The following is a 25,530-nucleotide window of genomic DNA, read 5'->3' as shown; positions in this document are numbered from 1 at the left end:
GCTTATCATACTATCGAAAAGCTAAATAATGATACTAATTAAGTATACCTTTGTCTTGTTCTGTTTCCGTTCTAACCTCTGTCTCAACAATATTATTAATAGTGCTAATTTTTTCAATATCCAAATAAACTTCAGTTACACTTGGGTTAATGATGACAATATATCCTGATGTTTAGCAATGTGCATATTTGGCTCCATTATCTGTTAAGCATCAAAACATCAAGAGAATGATAACAGTTTTCCGTATTCTTTTATCATGTTCTAGGTGCTATTAATAATTTCCAGAATAGTATTACACAATCCTGGATCTTTAAATTACAAAATACTTTACTGGTCTTGTGAAGTGTTTTCGATTTAATGCCTTTCCTCCAGTTTAAAACACATCATGATACGGAATAAATGCTCCCTATTTACTTTAACTTTTATTCCGTATAATGAGATATTTTCGAGCGATAAGATTCCTGTATGTTTTTCGTTTTGATAAATGAAATTGCATTTATGATTCATCTACCATGTAAATATATGACGCACCCTGATAACATTTCAGAGCAAAACATACATCTGATCAACTTAAAGAGGCAATCAGAAAGAATCAGGAACTGACAGATGAACTTGAAAAAGAGAAACGGTAGGTCAGCTACATCATTATAAATACCATCACAATATCGTCATTATCATCGCCATCACGGCCATCATTATTGTGAACAGAAGTGACACCTAAAGATTTTGTAACGCATGCGGTTTGAGAGCACAAGCGCTTGTAAATTTGTCAACTTGTTTTTTTCTGGTGACTTTATCGGCGTTAAATGTCATAAAAACCGGTCAACACATTTCTAGAAATTTAGAAGTTTAAAAATGGGGAGGTGAAAACAAAGTTTCCCAAACATATATTAACTCGTTTCCCTAAGTCGTGACCTAGATCTTGATCTTCGTTAGGAGACAATAAATAACGTTCACAGAGACACGCAGACGCAAAGTTAACAATAGGTATTTATATTTTGATAAAGAGAAATAAACCTATGAAGAAGAATGAAATGATCTAAACTAAAGAATAGAACAAGTATATACGATATAACTATGATAATACAAAAGCGTTATGCTGTACTTGGTTTTCTCGTGCAAATCAGTATGATGTTTTGAGCACTGCTAGCTTCTGGGGGTGTCTGTGCATTTCAATCCATACATTTATCTCAGATCAAACGCGATGATCTAAGTTGATACCAATGCCTCAGAAGTTTGCGTATTTACCTGAAGTGCGTGTAAAACTAGCATTAGCAGTAATTGCCGCTTATTTGTTGACGTTGCCGTTTATCTAGCATTATATTTTGCTGCATATTATTATTATTATTATTATTGCTATCAACGTCATCATGATGGCTTTATTTACTATAAATACTACAACTACCACTACTACTACATGGTTTCCAGATGTCACGAGCTGAAGTATGCAAAACTGGGAAGCCTCATCGATAAGCAAAAGGAACAAAACATAAAGGCATGTGAAGAGCAGTTCGAAAATCTTAAAATGCACCTAGATGACGGAAAAGATTTTGTTTCAAGGTAGTATCACATACAAGTATGTGTAGATAATAAATCACATATATATTTGAATAGCCAATATTTAATTTATACAAAAGATAAGCGCTGTAGCTTAATGGTCAGCAGGTTGGAGTAGGTTGCTCTGTTTTGTTCTTATGCAACACTTTTACCTGCATCGCCCAACCAAACAAAATAAAGCATCTCTGCAAAAGACCCGATAGAGGGCTTAGCTAAAAGAAAACCAAAATGCTTTTGTGTGTGATGCACAATATATATTGATCAGAAATATTTTATTTAATGCTATAAGATAGTGTATAAGGTATTATAATTATATTTGCCCCATTAATAGGAAATATAATTATATTTGCTAAATTTGTCAATGAGAGACCTATTTCTCGCAATGCATAAGTAATTATATGGGTCATTAATTTGGGTAGCGATTTCAATGGCTTGTTTGATGATTTCACCTCGCAGCTCTTTTACCTCTTGATTTATATTCTCGCGACGGTAGCTTTGAAGATTCATCGCAGTTCTGGTACTAATAATGTCACACCGTAGTACAATTGCTCGAATAGCAGACCTTGCCCAGGCATATTGCAACTGGGTGCAACGCGCACACGCACTTGAAACCATTTATCTTTCTTCGCTGGTACAACCGTCATGCAATCATAAAAAAGTATTATCACATGAAACATTTATGTTTCCGGCGATTGTGTGTAGCATGCTTCTAGCTTCACCGCGAACTACATTGATTGCACCCTTGTTTTGCACAGTCAAAGATTGTTGTAATTTTTGTCCAAGAAATGCTAAATGAACAAGCTCGTGTTTGCTGAATATTAGTCTGTATTTTTATTTACGCCGGTTGAGTTAATCTCGTGTCGATATAATTGAAAGAGAATTTTATTTTGGTGCATTTGTCGGTGAATACTATTTCATCGTTATAGAGACAATCTCAGGATGTTTTCACAGCCGACAGCGATGTAGTTAGCTACTGTCTTTCTTGCTTGCTAATGCGATGATTCCAAGCTGGTCTCGATTTGATATTGGTAAATATGGGCAATTCCACCTATAGAGTCCTATTTGATCCTCAAGTAGATTAAATTTGAGTGTATACTAAGGATTATCAACACCGTTTCCACGCATTCGTCGACGAGTGGATAACAATGACCATCAATGCTGGCATGTTTTTCTAGTAGCTAATCTAATACCCAAACGCTGCGAACTGCAGAGACCGTCGCGTTCGTCGTGCTTACAAGGTTCATATACAAATACCAAAAACGGTTTCTATTGATTCATTTTCAAAATGTAATCCCATATATCTCTAATATTTCAAACATGTTAAGCTAGAAGGATACTGCAACCGAAAAATTTTAAATTACTTATCATTGGGACCTGGCCTGAATACGGAATCCTTGAAATGTCATTTTTTTCGATTGAATAGTCGGATACCCTTATAAAGAGGTAGTAGATGTGTACACTATACAGAAATACCATATGGGTATATCAGCAACACGTTTAGTGTTTCCTTGTGTACAAAATCATCTATATTTACACGTAATAAATAAAATGATACATACTTTGAGACAGCAGAAGACAACACAAGTGTGTGTGTCAGTTTGCCTTTGTTAGACTCGACCACGATATCTGTTAATGACTCACTGATTTTCACGTGCACGTATTGTTTCGTTGTAGCATCATAACCATTCATGGGGTCTTGCATCTCTCGGATTCAGTTTTGATCCATGATAAGATCGTCGTTCATTTCATCGCCGAATGTTTTAACGTTTGTTTCTGTATTTGTGTCAACGTAGTCTTTCATAAGCTCAACCGACACGCCTGAGTCTCTGATTCTCTTATTCTCATTGATTCAGGCCATGCTTTTTGTTGTAATTGCACATCGCGCCTTCAAAACAGTGTCGTTGATGTCCACGTTAGAAGTTTACTATTGTTCAGTTCGATCCCAAAGATCAATGGCTTGTTGTTTGGGTCCACGACAACAACAGTACAGTTGGTCAGCTAAGTTAAATCAGCTTCGGTTTCAAACCTGGTCAAATCCATAATGTCACCTCGCCATCGGGTCGCTGAGTTCGAGCGTCCGTAAATGTCAACTGGCATATCGTATATACGTTTTTGGCGTAGCTTCTATGTGACGATGGCGAAATCTGCATCCGCTTGTGGTGTCGGGATTTTCTCGAGTCCACCGCAATGCTTGAACGACGAAAAATCAACATAATGGACCGTCTATTCCTTTAAAACAGCGGTAGACAACTTTGTCTACCAGCGGTGAAGGTACCACGTAGATAATCGACAACTTGACGTGGAGTTGCAAGCCAGTACGAGTCAATATATAAAAGATTTTGAAGCTTCACCGCACATGCGAGCAAATTAGTTCCTGGTCCTGTTGGCGAATTCAGGTTGACGATTCCAGTTTTCTAGTGCGATGGCTCATTGAAACAAGTTCATCCCTCACCAAAACCCCTGGGAAATGTTTTGACTAATTTTGTCATCGCGAGGAAATCAAAATTTGTCAATGGCAAGAACACAGTGGAAGACCTATTTTGAGTCCTAGATTCTGTGTAAGCTTTGCTTCTTGCCCGGGTAGCCGAAGTCCTTGCTTACAAACAAGGCCCGATAGTCGAAGACTTTTCCTTTTCTTTGCCATTGCTATGCAAGAACAATCATTGAATATTTCCAGCAACCGACTTTTTCATAGCCATCATGGATGCGTTTCTGACGCCCCTAACACAGATCTTATGCAACTGCAGGAGCATCTACCGCCAATAACGCTGACATGGCCGCAAGGAATGGAAATATTCCGCCATCGTGTTTCATAGCGGTGACAACTTAAGAGTCATCCAGCGACGCTAACGTTGGTTTACTTTGAGCTGTTGCAGCATGGTCGGTGTAAACATCAGCGGGGCGTTCCCAGATAACTTGTCAGGGGAAGGTTTGAAATAAACTATCGAATGTTATTTAACGGCGGCTGCGTTTTTTTTTTTTTGAGTGTACCTCGACTCAACGTGACAAGTTTACGCTGGTGCTACATTTTATTTGAAAATGCAACATGTTCACTTATATATGAGAATTTGTGGATTTGTTCTTTGCTAAGTTTTCAACAAAACAACTCACCCTGGGAATGAACTTTTGACCTTCATCCTGGTTGTGACTTTATGTCTTAGTTTTTTATATGAAGTTGTACTCATTCCATATCTTAAGATAAGTCTTTGTGGAATCAGTTTTGGTTCTGTTCAGTTATAATTTTGAGAGGATTTATTTGTTTAAATTATTCATTAGAATTGCAAAGTGCTAATTGATTTAGAACTAAATAATCACTATTTCTTTAATTATTGTGAATTCATTTAAGGATGCTTTGGATTATGTCATTGTGATACTTCAGGAATGTTGGCACATTAACACATTGCATATTTTGGTCACATCAGGATATTCAAAATAGGAATTCATTCGGAACACCGCTGGAATTTATTTGGAATACTCCATATCTTTGGACTCGTGATAGAACGTTTAGTTATATTTGGGATTTAATTCACAGTATTGGAAGTTCCTTTGTAAATGTTTACTTTGTATCCTGATGGATTGTCTTGCTGGTCAATATTCGCATACGATAAGATTATCGTTTTCGTGATCAGGGTCGTCAATGGTAGGAGCTTCGTCAATCGTAGGAAACACCTTGATGGCGGACGATGAAGTTGTCTCAGCTTCGTTGCTAGAACCCCAAAACACACTCCCGGTCCACGATTGACACGCAAGCGATTCCGCAAAATCTCTGAGTAAGTTATGATATGGTTGATAGTCTACGGCTGGCGCAATCAAGTACAACTGACGCTACTTTACCCATAGCAAAAAAAAGACTCGGCAACAGATGGGTTTACCTGGATCTGGCTATGCCGATATTTAACGCGCGGACCATGTTCGGAGAAACGTCGCTGTGCTTAGATAATAATAATAATAATAATAATAATAATAATAATAATAATAATAATAATTATGATTATTATTATTATTATTAGTATTATTATTATTAGTATTATTATTATTAGTATTATTATTATTATTCCACTCCATTTATGTATCATTCGCATCCTCGGGAAAATATTGCTCTTGCAGACGAACATGTTGAACATGAACTTGAGCAGATGTGTTATGACAGTACAAGGTCCTTACCTAAAGTTAAGATCAATAAAATTAAATGATGATTGATTTAATTCAAATTACTAGTCTCTTGTATTATCGCTTTATTTCTACCCTGTATACGTTTCACATACGAAAATGGGCTTTACGAAGACACTTGCCTTACTGCTAAGAAACGATATATTATTGAACTAATGCTGAGACAAATGCTACAGTTGTGATAACGCAAAATCATAAGACAAAATAATCTGCAATTTTTTTACAACCTAAAAGATGGAGAAAAGCTACATCGTACTGAACTCAACAGTTTTCATAGCGGTGATAACGATGTGGATATTCGATTAACATAAAAGCATTGCATAAATATGTTGTGAAAACTAATTGTGATGCAAAAGAACACCCAGGAGAATAATAATGTCGGTCCATCCACTTCAAAAAAAACGAAAGAAAAATGCTGCAATATTTTAGAATAGATGCGAATTTACATAATGCATTCGAAAATAAAAACCGAGAAAATCAACATTAGCCCTTACAGCAAGATGGTCAAACTTGACAGTAACTATGCAAGCACTGATATAGCGTGTGGAATGAGCTGAGACATTTGATGAAGATAAGAGGCCAAAAAAGAGACTCGACCTGCTGACGGACATCGACATGGAGCGGCATTTTGGTGGTGTGGATACGCTATTCGTAAGCCAACAATTTAATCTGTTTCGGAATAATGGACTACGACTCTGAAAGACACGCAGCTGAATTATATACATCAAGCCATCAACTTCTATGAAATAACGAGATTTCAGGCTCTGAGAATGGGTGTCTTCAATGGATAGACAATCCTTCCGCTAGAAACAATCACGGTGCGCGAACCAAAGGGCTGTTCTCCAAGTCAAGGTCGTATACCCAGAGGAACTCCACGACGCGCACAGTGTCTATCCACTTATGCTTGAGGCCTTGGTTTTATCCGAGGACTGGCAGAATGAGTATCAACTCACGATGGTGAGCGAATTGGTGTTGGACGCAAATTTACCGAATGCACCGAACTCTTTTCTAGATTAGAGAAGTACGCGGTCAACTGCATTGCCTACTGCTATATATCAAACTGAGGATGTAATTAACCAAGATATGGAGCGTGCTGAAGTTTGACCAGAGCGCATGGATAGCGCCTACATCCATGAACACATCTATGCGAACCAAGGTTAAGTCGAAGTTTGAAAACACTATTTGAAACTCATAATATTCGACGTCATTGGTGAAACATTGTTGTGTCTGAGGAAGCTGATCAAGGTGGACCTCATGCGGTGCGTGGGCGAGTGGGAAATTCTGTACCGTGGACATCTTTGGCGGGAACAATTGGCGGATCTGCATCACGATAGTTAAGGACCCCGACAACCATACAGTTTGCGTATCTATTAAATTGAAGTATTAGTAGCAATACCATCTCTGTCGTTCGGGACACGTTCCGAGTGCATCAGAAATTGTTTATCCATGTGTCTCTTAACCTATAACGCACTCGGAGAGATAACTTGCAGTCAAGGTTGCAACAACATTCCCGATAAGCTTGATATCAACTGTGTTATGGTGGGAAACCCAGCCATAAGAGGTGGTCAGAATACCGTTATCTAACATAATAATTACTATCATTTCAACAACGTTGTGAAAAACATGCAGATTACCGTTCCATATTTCTCATCTTCTTCCACCGCTAAGACTAGATGGGTCATAATGATTACTGTTGACAACGAAATGTCGCTGAACCTCAGTGAGATCGTCCCAATCTTGCATTGAAGGACCGTTGTTTTATGGTTCCTGCTCGTACACAACATAAAATGCGTTTATCAATGTTTTATGGTTCCTGTTCGTACACAACAGAAAATGCGTTTATCAATGTTCCATGGCTTTATATTCACTTCGCCCAAATGAAACATCACGGAGGACAAAGAACGCTCTTGCGGGTGATTCACGTGGGAAGAGGCGGACCATCACTGCTAAATCGCCACGTTGAAGCGGATTTTGCGAATGTGGTGCTTCAAAGTTTTAAATACGCGACTTTGTCGATAAAAAACATACCCGTCTGGCTGCTAGACTGCACCGTAGCCGTAGAAATTAATGACGAGTGCTAAACTATTACTGACACAATGAGTTTGCACAGTTCTAACTTCTTCTTCAAGGTTCGGGACATCGCTTCGATTCAGTGGCGACACCTGTCCAGCTCTTCTGAAGTAGGACAGTATATGATGCAGTCCAACCTATCCAAGTAAGTGATAGTGGACTAGCTGAAAGCTTTATCAAGCAGTGGAGGCGCAGGCGCTTTCTCTTTAAGAAAGAAAGTTGTATTCTTAACCAGACGACCAAATCACGCCAAATGGTGGGTTACGGCAATAAATCTCTCAGGTTTGTATCGTTTCCAGCAAAAATATTTTTAAATGTTGGTGGTGTTGCTCTTAGAAGCGACAACAACACAATCTCCTTCCCGAGTACCGGGTTTAGTTTATTAACCTCCACGGGATTCGAGATAATGGATCACTTGCATAGCTTTTGATCCGCGTTAATGGCATATGATGGTAGTACTCCTGTTTCACGACAGCGGTACATCTACATTTACTTCAATGTTTGCCGCCCGAGACACCCTCTGGGGTAAGGGCTTCATTGGCAGCTCACAGCCCGAGACACCCTCTGGGGTAAGGGCTTCATTGGCAGCTCACAGCCCGAGACACCCTCTGGGGTAAGGGCTTCATTGGCAGCTCACAGCCCGAGATACCCTCTGGGGTAAGGGCTTCATTGGCAGCTCACAGCCCGAGACACCCTCTGGGGTAAGGGCTTCATTGGCAGCTCACAGCCCGAGACACCCTCTGGGGTCAGGGCTTCATTGGCAGCTCACAGCCGACGAATATTCTTAACCATTTTGACCATACTTATCTTGCTCTCGAGCAAGTCAAAGAGAAGTCAAAGAGCTTATTTGGTGTTTGAAAACAGCAGACAGCAAAATGTAAGGAACAGTTGCGAAACAAGATATATAGGAATTAGAATCAGTGGCTCCTGCCATTAAAAGCAATGACAAACCCTCAGTTCAAGCGAAAATTGACAATGACAATAAATAAAAACCAAAGTTGGAAGAGTACCTGTTTAAATGTGGAACTAAGAGCATAATGAAGTCTGCGTTACTGCACAAAATAAGCCACACTCTCACCACAGTTACATACCAAACACTGTTCTAAACAATGCAATATCTGATGTTGAGTTCAAACGAATTCTCGACGGAACGACAAAAAACTTGCAAAAGAGATTCAATCGAAATCTCTGGAAAAAACAATCATTAAAACAAACATAAAACCCAACGAAACTGTTCTGGAGCTACTAAAAGGAGCTTCTCCGATTACCATTAGCTGCATGCTATATTTATCGTCCTCCTAAACCTCTTCCTTCTCACACTCAAGGCTCTGGATAAATGTTGAGACTATATTCCCGTCCCTGTTGAACATCGGTTCATTGGAGACGCTGTCGCAAGAGAAGCTGCATGGGAACTGGTATGCAATGGTTTTATATTTTACTTTCTCCTGATTGCCAGCTCGACCTTCCAATTTCACATTTAGTACCGTTGTTGTTGATGTTGTTGTAGGGTTTAACGCCATTTGCAGCACACGATAGGCTATACATGGCGTCCAGTATTAATGGTGGAGGAAGAACCCGGGAAAACCCCGGAAAGAACCACCGACCCACTAGAAGCTACTGGCAACATACCCACGTTGGCTGAATCTTAGACTCGAACCGCCGCAGAAGAGGTGAGATGGCAGTGATCCGTAACGAAGAGCGCGTTAGACCACTCGGCCACTCGGGGCCCCCCATTTAGTACCGATATATTCACATAAATGATATTCGGTGGTGGTTCTCAAAGACCATGAGATTATTTCCTGGCTCCAGTAGTGACACGCAGTGGCCTTTTGTCTATATCCTTGTTGTTTTTCATGGGTACTTAAAATAGTTCGGCCTTGCTAAATTCGTGCAAATATTATCTTTTTCATAATGTATTGACATGCTATGTCTATTTGACTTTTGTAAAACCGTGTAAGATATATGCCATACGCACACTTTTAAATAGTATGCTCAATGAGATGTTCGAGCCTTTATGTTTCTGGGTTTACGTTATATAATTTTAGTACATAATAATTAAGTAATTTTACGAAACAGATTAGCTTGACCCAGAGTTTGCTTCAAGTGCGGCCAAAAGATTAAACTTTGACAATCAGTCACGACAATTATCATTATTTTGGACCAAAAATTACTATTTAAAGTGCACAAGCTTCAACAGATGGCACACTAACAAAATTATTGGATAAGTTTTGTGTTACCCAAACTGTGTTCCATGATATGATTTTTATAATAATATAAGTTTCATTGATGAAAACAATGATCAAATCTTTTGCAGAATGTATGGCAGAAGGAACGGATACTTGCATAGTTCTGCTTCATCCACAATAATCGAAACAAGGTATTCCATGTGTTTGTGTGTGTGTGTGTGTGTGTGTGTGTGTGTGTGTCTGTGTCTATATGTATGTGTGTCTAAGAGAGAGAGAGAGAGAGAGAGAGAGAGAGAGAGAGAGAGAGAGAACATATTACAAGTTTTGAACGCAGTCCCAGAAATTGTTTCTTGGTAACCTTGAGGACTGCATTAATTATGCTGAATGCTGTCACTACTGTAAAATTTTATGGTTATTTGTGTGTGCATCCCTAGGTGTATGTGCATGCGTGCGTCCATGCGTGTGTGTATCTTTGAGAGACAAAAAAGTATAAAGAGCATTTCAAATGGTTAATGATTTAATATTAACTTTATGAAACGAGTTGAGTTCGCAAATTCTCGACATTTTGCTCACTGAGTTTCATAAATTTAATATTAAATCATCAATCATTTGATGTTCTGTTTATCACGTAGTTTTGATTGTAATGAAAATAATTAAGAGAAAAAGAGGAAGAAGGACTTCTTTGTTATTCTGGCAAAGACGCAGTACCTTTCATTTGTTGCACGTCATAAATAGTCCGAAACTCTCGTTTAATTAATAATGCTCTTTTCTTGAACCAGTAAAATTTCAATGTGTATATTTTACGAATTTTAATTCATTTAAGTTGGTGGATATTCATACGAAGGGATGATTACTGGATGCAGAAATAATAGATGTATTGTAATTATTTGTGATCTTATTATTTCATTTGGAACAGAAGACATAACAAGCTTTATTTAGAGTCAAAATTGCATCACATTATACAAAACGTTAGCTCTATGGAGCTATTTTACTGCCTAAAAATGCTGAGGTTGGATAACTTTCTGTCAGTTGGTAATTTTATTTACTCTTGTAAGTTAAAATTTAAGCCACGCTTGTCATATGGTGGATATTATGTTATAGGTATCTCTTCCCCACACCCATCCCCAGTCCTCTTTCCATTCACCGATACCTATATGTTTATTGGTAATTTGCCCCTGTGAGTTAAATTGGCCATATTCTGACATTTTTGGCAATGCACTTGGGACAAAAGGTTTGAAAATGACCGCCAAAATGTTGTGATTAAATATAAAGACAAGAAGTTCCAGAAGGCGGGGTAAGGAAAATTCCCACATTCGCACCCAATCAGTAAAGAAAATACTACGCAAAGATTTTATGGGCATATTTAGAGCACTCGGAATCACATAAAGTGATATGCTAACATGTTGCCATATCCAAAATATTAAACTGCGCATACAATATATAAAGTGTACCAACTACGCGATGAGTAAAAGAAAAAGAAATGGTAGTTTGTTATTTAGGCAGAAAAACCACCAGAATTTCATGACACACTAGTATTGTTAAATATATTTTCATGAGTGATAAGGGTACATAATAATAGATTCGGCGAACAAACTGAGCCGAAAGAAAAATTGTACTCTTCTACTACGACTAACCAGATCAAATACTGAATAAATATGAAATCTCTTGAGATTTTTCAATCAGCCAGACATGAAACGAAAATAATATTGTCCTCGTTTGAAAAACAGACGGACGACAAAAGAGCTTACAGCGATAATAGTTTTGAGCGCGGTCGCAGAACATTACTTTGCATAAATTTGAGAGACGACACATCTGCCCCAAAATACAATCTTAAGTTTATAAATGATTGTCATAGTAGGCACGTTGTAAAGATGCACAACACTACATCCATTTTAGACAACTTGCATGAACTAGACACAGAATCTTCCGTTATTGATGAAAATGCCTAAATGGGTATGATTTTCATATTCTACAGCAGGTTTCTTATCAGAATACGATTGAAACTCGGATTCTCTAACACAGTCAATAGATTTCCAAATTAAAAGCGCCGATCTCGCCTCGGCATGCATTTTCTTGAGATTTCCATTCCATAAAGGAGTGAGGCAAGGTCTGAACCTTGTTTTATGTCCAATCTTCACTGTGAATAGTATTAGACGACAGTAGTAAGGTGGGGTACATTAGCGACAATGGGAATTAGCATTACAGAGACCCCTGGGTCAGATTAGCGACAAGGGAAATTTAACATGGCGAAAAATCGTGGGTCAGATTAGCGACAAGGGAAATTAACATGGAGAAAAATTGTGGGTCACTCTAGCGACAAAGGGAATTTAACATGGAACTATAGTGTGGGTCTGTCTACCGACAAGGGGAAATTAACATGGGGAATAGAGTTTGGGCTTTTGGGATTTTTTTAAAAAATTTTTTTAAATTTAAATTTAAATTTAAATTTAAATTTTAAAAAAGGGTAGGCAATGGAAAGGCTATCTCTTTTCGAGAAATATGGCTGGCCCTGAAAAGGGCCTTTGGGTTTATGTTAATGTATTCATTAACATAAATGGTACCGCATTGGTCTTCTTCTTGTCCTTAGGCTACGTCTCACTGTTGGTCCGTAAATCAGCACTCTTTTCAGGCATCCTTGTCTTTCAACGTAGATCCTACGTATCCACAGGCTGGTGTTTGTCCTGTGGACAACGGTCCACTTGGCTCGGACATACATGAGCATGTCCGTCCGGAACATCATGGAAGACACAAGCGTAGAAGATTGCACATCGGTCCACATCTTGAAGCGACGAGAACAAGTGAATCAATGCAGTGAACTGCGCTTATTTATAGGTACAGGAAGGATTGAAACGGATTGAATTCATTTACCAATCCGAACACGCGTTACAAAATTCAGTCAGCTCGCATCCAATCCGAAGAGAGCAGTCTGTGACGTCACGTGGTCTATATAGATTCGTTAGCGCTTGTGTGCAGTCAATCTATGCGACAGTGATTCAACATGACGGAAACTCAGAAAACGATCCATTGGGGTGCACCAGCAGGGGAGACTGCCCAAGGGAATCCAGACTTACTTTCAGAAGAGGTACATTGGGATTTTGTGGATTTTCTTACCTCGCAAGAATTTGTTCCGGAACCTTCGTTACCTTCTTCATTACCGCAAGTGGAGAATTTTAGACAGAGACAGAAAGAAGAATTGGAGAAATTTATGCAACGACAAAAGGAAGCGGAACAAGCTTTTCTCCTACAGCAACAGCAACAGCAACAAGAAGAGGTAAGAAAAAAACAACAGCATCAACAGCAAGAAGAAATAGCAGCAAAGAAACAAGAGGGTGAAAATCAAACGGCTACGGTACTGTTGGACATTTTAGCGGAGTTAAGAAGTCTGAAACAAATGTATCAGACTTCTTTATCACGACCGAAGAGAATACGACCTTCCCGAGCTAAACATGCCAACCCTGTGACTAAGCCTGTCGTACCACCCTTAGTGATTTCAACCCAATCATCAGAAGTAGGCCTTGGCCGTGGCAAAGGCTTAAGGCAGTTAAAGTTGATTGGTTAAACTCACCCCTACACCAAAATAAAAAGGCCCTTTTCAGGGCCACCCACATTTCTCGAAAAGAAATACAATTTCAATTTGCCAATAACTCAAAAATAAACCCCACTCATTTTACCTTATAGTACGTGTCTGTGTATGAGTGCGTGAGTGTAGCTTCTTATTTTAAAATCAAAACTCAAAGACACTTACCTTATATCATTCATGTATTCTTTTATCCATTTTTTACAATCCAATTCACAATTCACCACAGAACACTTTAATTAAAAGTTCATTGACTTCTTCTTTCTCCTTGTTTAGTCTCTCTGTTTTTTTTTAAATTTCTTCACCGTTTTTTCCTCATTTTCTTCCTTTCTTCTTTTCTTCTCCTGTTTCTTTGCTTCTTTTAAATAGAATTGTCTTCTTTCTTCCTCTTCTTCCTCTGAAGAATCCCTCTCTTCTTTCGAAGAATCCCTCTCTTCTTCCGAAGAATCCCTCTCTTCTTCTGAAGAATCCTTCTTTTCTTCTGACTCCTCTTGTTTCTTTTTTGGGCAATCTGGAGACCAATGTCCTTTTTCTTTACAATAATAACAGGTATCTTGATTTTTGTCTTTTTTAGCCCCTGTTTTTTTTCTTTTTTGACGGTCTGGACACTCTGAAGACCAATGCCCTTTCTTCTGACAGATATAGCAAGTATCTTGACTTTTATCTCTAAAGGAAGGAGAGTAGTCCGTCGGCTGGTCTGAAGAGAATTTTCTAATGACCCCTCGCAAAGCTCTGACGAAACGTTCCATCTGGGTAGTCTCTTCCATTGTTGTGCCCGGCTTGAGAGTGAAATGAATAGTGAAAGGACAAGACACACAACCTTTTTATATACGCTGGTTTGCCAAGACTATAAATTAGTCTATGGTGTTTAAACTTGAGTCATTTGACGTTTTGCACTCAAGATGAAACGATCCCATTCATTCGAGAAGAAAGAAGAAGAAGAAAGTAAGAGGCAGAAACGTGATCTATCGCCTCGTACCAGGGCTGAAATCTTGGCACAAATTCATGCCAGTGATTTTGAAGAGGACATGAGTGAACCAGAATCTGAACCCTCTAAACCAAGTTCACCACCCTTAGTCAACCCTGAAAAGTACTATTCCATTCGAGAGACGGAAAAGCGCCCCTCTAGAAAATTTAGAACCACGGCTTACACCTACACGGTGAAGTTTAAAGATTTCAAGGCCGACGTACCATTGGAGAAAGCAGAAGGGTTTATCACCGAGATGTGGGATTCTTTGCTCACCGCACTCAAGCGACAATGTCAAGCCAAAGAAGACGATCGCTTGACACTATCCATAGATCACGACGGTTTGAAATCCCCTGTTTGGATCGAGTTTAGCAGACCCGCAGAACTGACCCCTTCCAAAGTCATGGACAAGATACAACAGGTGCAACAATCTAATGACCAGTTTGACATCACCGATGGTAAAGCCACACTGAAAATGGCCCACGTCTCTCCTCCTCAAGGAACTGGATGCAGAAAGATGTTATTGGTGGACGACCTTCGCAACACCAAAAAGAGTCACGTCCGAATCAACAACCCTCAAGACCAGATGTGTTTAGCCCGTGCCATCGTGGTGGGACGAACCTATGCCAACAAGAACGACACGGTAGAATGGAAAAGAACCTGGAAAACTATTCAACGATGCGATCGAGCCAAACAACGAAATGAAGCAGAACTCCTGTTGCAACAAGCCGGACTGTCCAAAGACACACCCTGTGGCATTCCTGAGATGCAAAAATTGCAAGATGCCCTAGCTCCACGTTACACCTTGAAAGTGCACCCTCAAGAAATGCGTGGAACTCTGTTGTTTCGAGGCCAAGATTTTAAGGACGGAAAATACATTCATGTCTATCATCACGATGACCATTTCGATACCATTACCAGTATCACTGGATTCCTGGGATACAGTTATTATTGTGAGAAATGTGACTATGGTTATAACAATCGAGAGCAACACAAGCATTGTGGAATGAAATGCCCAGGATGTTTGGCCTCTCCACCCTGTCTGAGCGAAGGACCAGTGCCTTGTTCGACTTGTTTGCGCACGTTTGTCAGTCCTACCTGTTACCAACAACATTTGAAAACACAAGGTTCACAGAAGAAATGTGCTTGTCAACTCCTGAGATTGTGCCCTACCTGTGGACAAGGCATACTTACCAATAATGCCAAGGCACACGTATGTCGAGGAAAGAAAAAATGTCACATTTGTCACCACATCGTGGACTTGGAACACCAATGCTACGTGCAAAAATACCAACCCCCACCAGAGAAAGAGGACGGTCACAAGAAGAAAGGCAATTTCATCTTTTTCGATTTCGAATGCATGCAAGAGACTGGCATTCACATTCCTAATTTCTGCGTGGCTCATCGAGCGTGCGAGAAGTGCATTCAAGAACCTATCTTCAGTCATTGCCCTCACTGCAGCAAGATTCCTGGAGGACGTGAAAAAATCTTTCGGGGACCAAACACGTTAGCCGATTTTGCCCAATGGGTCTTAGACCCCATCGACAAGACGTGGAGCCAAGAGGACATCGAACGTTACGGAGATTGTCATCGTCATGCCACGGTGATGGCTCACAATTTCTCCGGATACGATGGACAGTTTCTTTTGAGGTACTATGCGGAACAAGGCACCGAACGTCCTAAAGTGACTTTGAACGGAGCCAAAATCATTTTCATGCAAGTGGGACAAGTACAGTTTAAAGATTCGATGAGTTACTTGGCCATGCCTTTGAGCCGAATGCCTAAAACGTTTGGAATGACAGAAATGGCTAAAGGTTACTTTCCACACTTTTTCAATACGGAAGCCAATCAACATGCCGTTCTACCCCATTTGCCTGAGGCTCACTATTACGACCCCGACAACATGCGTACCGAACAACGAGAAGCTTTCTACGTTTGGTACCAAGCTCATGCCTCTGACCCCTTCGACTTTCAGGAAGAAATGTTAAAGTATTGTCGTTCCGACGTGGACATTTTACGACGTTGCTGTGGAAAATTTCGAGAACTGTTCATGGAACACGGAGGGGTCGATCCTTTGAAAGAAGCATGCACCATTGCCAAAGCGTGTTCCTTAGTGTACCGCCAACGATTCATGACTGAAAACACCGTGGCTGTCATCAGTCCTCAAACGACCCACTATGTCAAGCGTCAATACTCGGTCAAAGCCCTACGTTGGTTACATTACTTGTGCGACAAGGAAGACAAATGGATTCAGCATGCCCGCAACGGAGGAGGCGAAAAGACCATCGGAACGTATTCGGTCGATGGCTGGGACTTAGAAAACCCCAAGATCGTGTACGAGTTTAACGGTTGCTTATTTCACGGATGTCCCGTCTGCTACCCTGACCGTGACACTAAAAATCAGTTTTTGCAACGAACCATGGAAGACTTGTACCAGGACACTTGTCAGCGACGCCTAAAGTTAGAACAGCAAGGATACCAAGTGGTGGAAATGTGGGAACACGAGTACGATCACCGTTTGAAAACCGATCCCGAGTTTAAACGCCTCGTGGAAAGTTACCAGTTCATGGACCCGCTGAACCCGAGGGATAGTTTGTACGGAGGAAGGACCAATGCCACCTGTTTGCTGTACCAAGCCGACGAAGAGAAAGGAGAAGAAATCAAATACTTGGACGTGTGTTCGCTGTATCCCTACGTGTGCAAATATTGTCGCTTTCCTGTAGGGCACCCGCAATTGTTGACGGAACACATCGACCTGAAAAACATTCGACAATACGAAGGCTTGATCAAGTGTAAAGTTTTGCCTCCCACGAACCTATACCATCCCGTCTTACCTCACCATTGTCAAGGCAAACTGATGTTTCCCTTGTGCCGTACTAGTGCCGAAACGTGCAACCAGGACCATCCTTGCCATCACAGCCAGGAAGAACGTGCCTTGACGGGAACCTGGGTCAGCGTGGAATTGTTCAAAGCTCTGGACATGGGATACCAACTGTTAGAAGTGTACGAAATTTGCCACTTTCCCAAGACACAACAGTACCACAAGGGTGACCCTACTCAGAAAGGCATTTTCGCCGACTACGTGGATGCCTTTTTGAAACTGAAACAAGAAGCCAGCGGCTATCCTTCCTGGTGTCACACTCCCGAAGACCAAATACAATTCAAAGAGAAATGCTATGCACAAGAAGGCATCTCTTTAGACCACATCGAAAAAACGAAGGCAGGCGATCGTTTGCCAAAGTGATGTTAAATTGCTTGTGGGGTAAAATGGCACAACGACCGTGTTTACCCAAGACGGAATATTTGACAGAACCTTCCCGCTACTTCCAGATGATTCACGACAAAACCAAATACATGAAACACGTGGACGTCGTTCGAGAGGATTTGATCTTGGTCAATTACGAAGAAGATCTGGACTTTGTACAAGACGACCCTTTTGGAAATGTCATCATTGCGGCTTACGTGACAGCTCATGCTCGCTTAAAATTGTACGAAGCTTTAGAACTGTTAGAAGAACGCGTCCTGTACTTTGACACGGACAGTTGCATTTACATCCATCACCCGATTCAACAGCACCCTGACATCGAAGGAGACCGTTTAGGAGCCTGGACAGACGAGCATCCCGACGACAAGATTCTAAGTTTCGTCAGTGGTGGTCCCAAAAATTACGGCTACGAATACCGGGACAAACAAGGAGAAGTGCACACGACGTGCAAAGTGAAAGGACTGACTCTGAATCATCGTACCAGTCGAGTGGTCAACTTTGGGGTATTGAAAGAAGCCTTGCAATCGGGAGAGGATGGAAACTTTAAAGTGACCACCTATAAACCGAACAAGATTGTACGTTTACCCACTCACCACATCGTCAGTCGACCCTTGGAAAAAGTCTATCAAATTGTATACCAGAAGCGAGTGCGACTTCCCAATCACTTCACCTTACCGTACGGTCACGTCGGTATTGGTCTGTATATGAAAAGGAACCCTAGGCAAGATCGATAGTTCATTGTTCATTGAAGTAACTTACCATGTCGTTGACGAAGAAGAAACCAGATTGGTTAGGAGTCAAATGTTGGACATCACCGAGACCAGGGTTTTGAGGCTTGGACGCAAGAGGTGGCCCAGTATGCACGAGAGTTATTCAAGGAAAAAAGTTACTTTTCAACCTGTGTTAGTGACGGTGCCAGAAGAACCCGTCACCCAGGACAGGACTGTCGTGGACAGGCCTGAAAGACCCTTTCGGGAGGACACTTGTGTGACCTTACCCCCTACTATAGAACTGGTTAGAACTTTACCCAAAACATGTTGTACAGACACTTGTGTTTATTCCACGTTCATGGTTATCATGTGCCTTTTATTCTTGTACTTAAACCTTTGGCTTTTATGTATTTTTGTCTTTCGTATTCATGTTTGAAAAAAAAACATTCAATAAACGTGTTCTGAAAAAGTATATAAACTCTTGTCTTGTTTGTTTTTCGTGTCACAAGTGACATTTCTCCCACCACGGCTACCTCTGCTGTCTCTGCTCCCTCTTCCTCTACTGTCAAAGTCATCGACGAACACTTAGATCGTGCCAGTTGGGAGGCTTTGTATCTTCGCCATCCCTTTAACATGCTCATTGCTGGACCTAGCGGTTCAGGCAAAACCGAATTCGTCAAACGTTTGATCGAACATAAACATCATTTGATCGATCGACCCCCTCAACGAATCGTGTGGTGTTACAAAGAGTGGCAATCGGCGTACAGCCTCTTGCGAGAAAGTCAAGGCGATTCCATCGTGTTTGTGGAAGGCATTCCTAAAGAAGACGACGGCATCGTCTCTGACTCCCGTCTAACCCATTTGGTCATTTTTGACGACATGTTAGGAGAAGACGAAGAAGAAATTAAACTGTGGTTCACGCGCAAAGGGCATCACCGTAATGCCAGTGTCGTTTACATCACCCAAAATTTGTTTCAACAAAGTAAAGCCCATCGCACCATCAGTCTCAATGCGCATTACGTGGTCTTGTTTAAAAGCCCTCGAGATAAATCGCAAGTGCAAGTCTTAGCCAAACGGTTAGGAACGCCTTGGCTGACTCAGGCGTACGACGATGCCACTCAAACTCCACACGCCTATTTACTCGTCGATTTGAAACCTACGACCCCGAGGATTTGCGATTTCGTACCCACTTGTTTCACCACTGGTGCCAAGACGGAGGGCCTGTCCTGTACACGTCTCCGTCCATCGACTTCATTTCACTCCCCATAAAAAAAATCTATAAAAACGTCAGACCCTTTTTCGTCTGTCTCACTCTCAGTGCGAACATGACGTCCCTTCAGTCGCATCTTCCCGTCAAATTGATTCGTGCCTTGTATGGCATCAGTCGAGAAAAAGATCCACAAACACGAGCTCGTGTCTTAGAAGCTAGTCTCAAAGAAGTCTTACGATGGTTCACGGTGACGGCACGTCAATTACTCCAAGGAATCATTCAGATTCCTCATCAAACCAAACGCCTTTTCGATCGAAACAAAGTCGCTTTGGTCCAACTGGCCGATCCCCGCATCGACACTCAAACCAAAAAACAAATCATTTTGAAACCTGGAGGGAGCGGTACTCTAGGAGGGGTCATCATTCGCTCACTCTTAAGATGGGATCCTAATGCCCCCAAAGTTATACCCATGACAAAAGTCCAACGAAGCCCCAAGAAGAAAAAGACCAGGTCCCCAAGGAGAACTTCTCCAGTGGCAGGACCCTCCTCTGACCAGACACCACTCCGGAAAAAGAAAAGAAGCCCCCAGAAAAAGAAAAGTCCACAGAAAACTAGTCGCAAGAGAGGCACTTCGGCCAGGACGCAACCTTACACTCGCAAACCACGACCTGTCACAGCGGTGACTGCGTCTCCGGCAGCTTCACGTTTCTCCACTTCTCCGTTAATGACACCCAGAACTGAAGAGTACTTGGAGACGTTGATCACACCAAGAACTTCTCCGTTGATGACCCCCAAAAGAACTTCCCCAGTGGCAGGACCTTCCAATTTAGTGGCAGTGGCTGCTGCTCACAAAGTACCTTCTCCCAAAATCAAAGTTCAAGAAAGATCGGGCATGTTACAAAGTTTACTGGATTTGTCCAAGCAAGAACTGGCTCGATTTAGTCCGTTGCGTACCCCTGCACGACGTGTCATGCCTGTCCTCAAACTGATACGACGTAAAGACAATCAGTGGCGACGCGTTCCAGTATAAAAAATGCCTGTCACCAAGTCGGGTATCAGTGTTTTTTTGGTGCTCCTGAAGACTCAAAGATGTCACCCTCCAGAAAACCCCAAGGAAAGAAAAGGAAAGGACTGCCACCACGTTTAGCCAAAGATGGGGACATGTTATCTGTCCTGTCCAAAGCTTCTCCACCCCTACGAAAAAAACTCATTCAAACAGCCTCCAAAGAGGTCATCGATACCGTGTGCGAATGTTGTTTGAACGTTTTGAAAGGCACGATCCCTTTGTCCAAACACCAGAAACAATGCTTAGGCAAACATCGTCACGTTCTTCGCCAAATGGTTCAAAAGAAAATTCCCATTCGTCAAAAAAAGAAGATGTTAGTGCAACGTGGAGGTATTTTGCCTCTCTTGTTAGGCCCCATACTGAAAGGAGTCTTGGGAACCATGTTGGGAGGACTGGTGGGAGCAAGATAAAAAGGCCTCGGAAGTTCCAAGATCTCAGAATCGACCCCTGACAACCCCATGGAAGGACGAAAACTAGCTTTAGTGCCTTACAAACGATGGATGGAATACCATCGGTGGCAAGAACAACGCACCCCGCATTTACCTCCCAATCCCCATTTGAGCGAGATGTCCCAGTTACAACACGAATTGCAGTCCTTGATGGATCGCCAAGATTTGTCCGAAACAGAAAAATCGCAAAAGTACGGTCAACTCTTGCAACGACTGCAACTCTTTCACCAGAAAGCTTTAGACGAAACAGCTCTACCCACTCTGAAAGATTTTAAGACCTTGATGAAAAGTCCAGCACCATCACCAGTACCAGTACCAGTACCACCAGTACCAGTGACCAAGACAGAAAAAGGAGAAGAAGAAGAAGGGTTTAAAACACCACCAGAAAAAGTACGCAAGTTAACAACACCACCTACCTCCAGAATTGGATGGATTAAAAAGATGATGGCCACCCCTTCTTCATCACAAGAGAAAAAGAAAGTGAAGACAGAAGTGAAGACAGAAGTGAAACAAGAACCGATATCCCCCGCTCAGACATCCTCCTCCTCTTCAACACCTATTGCCGGTCGCACACGCAAAGCATTGCAATCCAAGAAAGTACCCCAAGAGAAAAAGAGTAACATCCTCCAAGAGTGGGTGTCTTATTAACACACCAACCAACACAAAAAAATGGAAAAAGTCTTAGCCAGCATTTACTACGATCCCTCCCATCCTGCAGGTTACGCAGGAGTTCAAAAATTGTATCGTGCTGCCAAAACGCGACTGAAAAGTCTCCGTTTACCTCAAGTGCAACGATGGTTACAAGAACAAGCTACCTACACTTTACACAAACCCATTCGACGCAAGTTTGCCAGAAGTCGCACCCGAGTGGAAGGCATCGATCATCAATGGCAAGCCGATTTAGCCGATGTCTCTCATTTGGCCAGCTACAATCGTGGCTACAAATATTTGTTTTGTGTCATCGACGTCTTTTCCAAATTTGCCTGGGTCGTGCCCTTGGCTTCCAAATCGAGCAGCGAGTTAGTGCGAGCCCTGCAACGAGTGTTGAAACAAAGCGGTCGTCACCCTCTTCGATGGCAAACGGACAAAGGCACCGAATTTCTGAACCAAGCTTTCCAAAAAGAATTAAAGAAACGTGACATTCATTTTTTTACCACCGAGAATCACGAAACCAAAGCCAGCATCGTGGAACGTTTTCAACGCACTTTGAAAGAACGCATGTGGAAATATTTTACGCATCACCACACTCTGAAGTACATCGACATCTTACCGCACCTGGTGCAAGCGTACAACCAATCTTACCATCGAAGCATCGGACGTGCCCCGCAAGACGTGACTCCCGACAACGAAGTGTTGGTGTTTGAGCGCCTGTTTGGTACGTCCCCGACGAGGGCTGTCCCCAAGAAAAGTGGAGACTTGGCCGTAGGAGATTGGGTGCGCATTGGCAAAACCAAACGCACTTTCGACAAAGGTTACTTACCTAACTGGACCACCGAATTGTTTCGCGTCACTGGACGAGTGCATGGCCGTCATCCTGCCGTCTATAAATTGGAAGACATGAACGGAGAAGTGCTCAAAGGAACGTTTTATTTGCCCGAGTTACAACGTGTGACCAAAAAAGAAGACGACGTGTACGACATCGAAAGCATTCTCGAACGCAGAACCCGTAAAGTGGGCAAACGACGTGTCAAAGAAGTCAAAGTACGTTGGAAAGGATATCCGCCCAGTTTTGATTCTTGGATCGACGCTTCGGAAGTCATCGACTATAAAAAGAAGTGACCATCATGCCTTTTCACACAGCAGACGCAGCTACGTCGACCACTCCTCCTTCCCCTAGTTCTTCTGTGCAAGATTTACAAAAACAACCCTTGTGGGTGTGGTGTGGAGAACGTGTGCCTAAAACGCAAATCGTCTTTTTCTGCCAAATCTTCGTGGTGTATTGTGTCATCGGGGCAGCCATCGCCAATTTGAGTTTGCAACAAGGAGACAAACAGTTGTGGACCATTTTATTGAGCAGTTGCATCGGTTACCTGCTTCCTAATCCCTCCCTGAAATTCACCTCGAACGGGAACCCCGGGAACCTTGTGTCCAGTGCCAGTGCCAGTCACCACTTCAATCACAACCAGAACCCCATTTTAGACGGAGACACGCCTCTGACGTCCAGTAACCCCTCGGACAGCCACAGAACTCTGGAATTATGAGTCACCAAAACCAATTTTACTTAACTTTACCCAGTGACAGTTCCATGGAGGTGTTTCCCAAGAACACGTTGTGCTGTTACACGGCCAAATTACCTCAGGCCATCCAGTTAGATCACGAAGCCCATTGGGAAGTGGCTTTTGTAGAAATGATTCACCCGACCCAAGTCCTCAATGTCCTTCCCAATCAAAATTTTTTTGATGTGGAAGTTCATGACGAGCAAATGCAACAGTGGATGGATAGCAATGTCAAATATGAGAAGAAAACCCGTACACAAAAGTACACCACCTATCACTTGTTCATTCCCCCAGGCTATTATTTTAGTGGTCAACATTTGGTCAGCACCATAACCTCCAGGTTTAATGTCGTGTTTCTGAAAGCTTTGGAGCATGTCAACAAAAATGTCACCATGGAGTACCACAAAGCAGCTCGTCGCTTCTTGATGAAATTTGAACGGAGTAAAATCATGTCCATTTTATTTTGTCCTGAATTGTTTGACATGTTGGGCGGAGACATGGACATGAGAAAGACCATGATCAAGAAAAACGAATTACCCATCGTTTACGACAACGAGTCTTTTAGCAAGTTATTTCGTGCCCCGGTAGAACTGAACCAAGGATTGAATTTGATGTTCGTGTATTCCGATGTGGTGGAGTACAACGTGGTGGGACACACCTCCGTACCGTTACTGCGTGTCATTCCTTTCAAAGTGGATTCTGCCACGAACACTGACGAGGAAGGTGGGAACACTTACCACGTCCACCGCGAATTTGTCCATCCTCACTATTTGCCTGTCAGTAAGTCGTATTTGGATACGGTCAACATTGCTATAAAAGGAGATCTGGGACAAAATATTCCATTCACCAAAGGAAAAGTCACGGTGAAACTCCATTTTCGAAAACGGTTCTCTCACGACTCTTAAGTCATGTATCCAGTGTACCGAGGGGTTGCTCGACAGCGAGGACACGGCTTAGGAGATATGTTAAAATCGGCCTTTCGTTCGGTGGCCCCGGTGTTGAAACCGATGGTGACACGCGGATTGCACGCCTTGAAAGATGCGGCACTGACGCAAGGCAAAGAATTTCTCCAAAATGTCATCATCGACAAACAAAACCCTAAAGAAGCCTTCATGAGGGCAGGCAAAAATGTCTTGCTGCAAACGGGCAAAGACATTTTAGGCCAACGAGAAACACCTATAAATGCCCTGCACGCTACCGAGTCAGGCATTCAGCAAGGACAAGGCAGAAAGAGACGACGAAGAAAACACCCTTTCACCAGACTTCAAGCGAGAAAGGCCAAGAAAAGAAGAACCGTTCGAGACTTAGACGTTTTCGATTATTGAGAAAAGAGACAAAAAAAATGATGCACCGAGAATCTTGCGCTTGTTCCAAGACGGAACTGGATCTGTTTGCCATGCCCCCCACGATGATGACGATGCAAGAATCGCAGTGGGTGGAATTTCACCCCGTCTCCTCACTGACCGATTCCGCTCCCATCGAGTTTGAAATCAAAGGACAGCCCGAAGATTACATCGATCTGAATAGCAGTTACTTGTACCTGAAAGTCAAAATTCTAGATAAGACTGGAGGTGCTATAGACGATGAAGCAGTAGCTCCCGTCAACAATTTCATGCATTCCTTGTTCAGTGGAGTGGACTTGTATTTGAATAACAAACTGGTCAGTAGCAGCATGGATACTTACCCTTATCGTGCCTACCTGGAAAATCTCTTGACGTACGGAATAGATGCCAAGAACACTCATCTCAATGCCTGTGTGGTATGGGAAGCTGACGAACCTACCAAGTTTGAAATATTGGAAACTGATGAAAAGAAAGACAACAATGATGGATTTGTAGAACGAAGAAAGAGAATCACGGGAGCCGACACAAGTTTAGAACTGATGGATCGTTTGCATTTGGACATGTGGTTGCAAGAAAAGTATTTGCTGAACGGGGTGGATGTCCGCCTGAGACTGAATCGTAGCAGTGCCGCTTTCCATTTGATGGCTGATAGTGACGGTTACAAAACCAAAATCCTAGAAGCCAGACTCTACGTACGCCGTGTGGAAGTGTTACCTAAAGTGGGAAACGACATCAGTCAGACGT

The 25,530-nt window shown here is 42.0% G+C and overlaps 1 long non-coding RNA gene across 2 annotated transcripts in view; it reads left to right on the top strand.

Moving 5' to 3' along the window:
- Positions 1 to 507: 507 nt before the first annotated feature.
- The window catches only part of LOC149800435 (uncharacterized), a 48,464-nt gene continuing 23,441 nt past the window's right edge, over positions 508 to 25,530 (top strand). For both annotated transcript variants that reach the window (XR_016421383.1, XR_016421382.1), the window contains exons 1-3: positions 508 to 628; positions 1,429 to 1,560; positions 10,112 to 10,174. This is a non-coding gene — a long non-coding RNA (uncharacterized LOC149800435). The remainder of the gene's footprint in view (positions 629 to 1,428; positions 1,561 to 10,111; positions 10,175 to 25,530) is intronic.

This window comes from Sinohyriopsis cumingii, chromosome 5, assembly GCF_028554795.1.
Source record: "Sinohyriopsis cumingii isolate HCF-2022 chromosome 5, ASM2855479v2, whole genome shotgun sequence".
Taxonomy (NCBI): domain Eukaryota; kingdom Metazoa; phylum Mollusca; class Bivalvia; order Unionida; family Unionidae; genus Sinohyriopsis; species Sinohyriopsis cumingii.
Note: the sequence above shows the minus strand (reverse complement) of the source record. Positions and strands in the feature narration are given on the sequence as shown.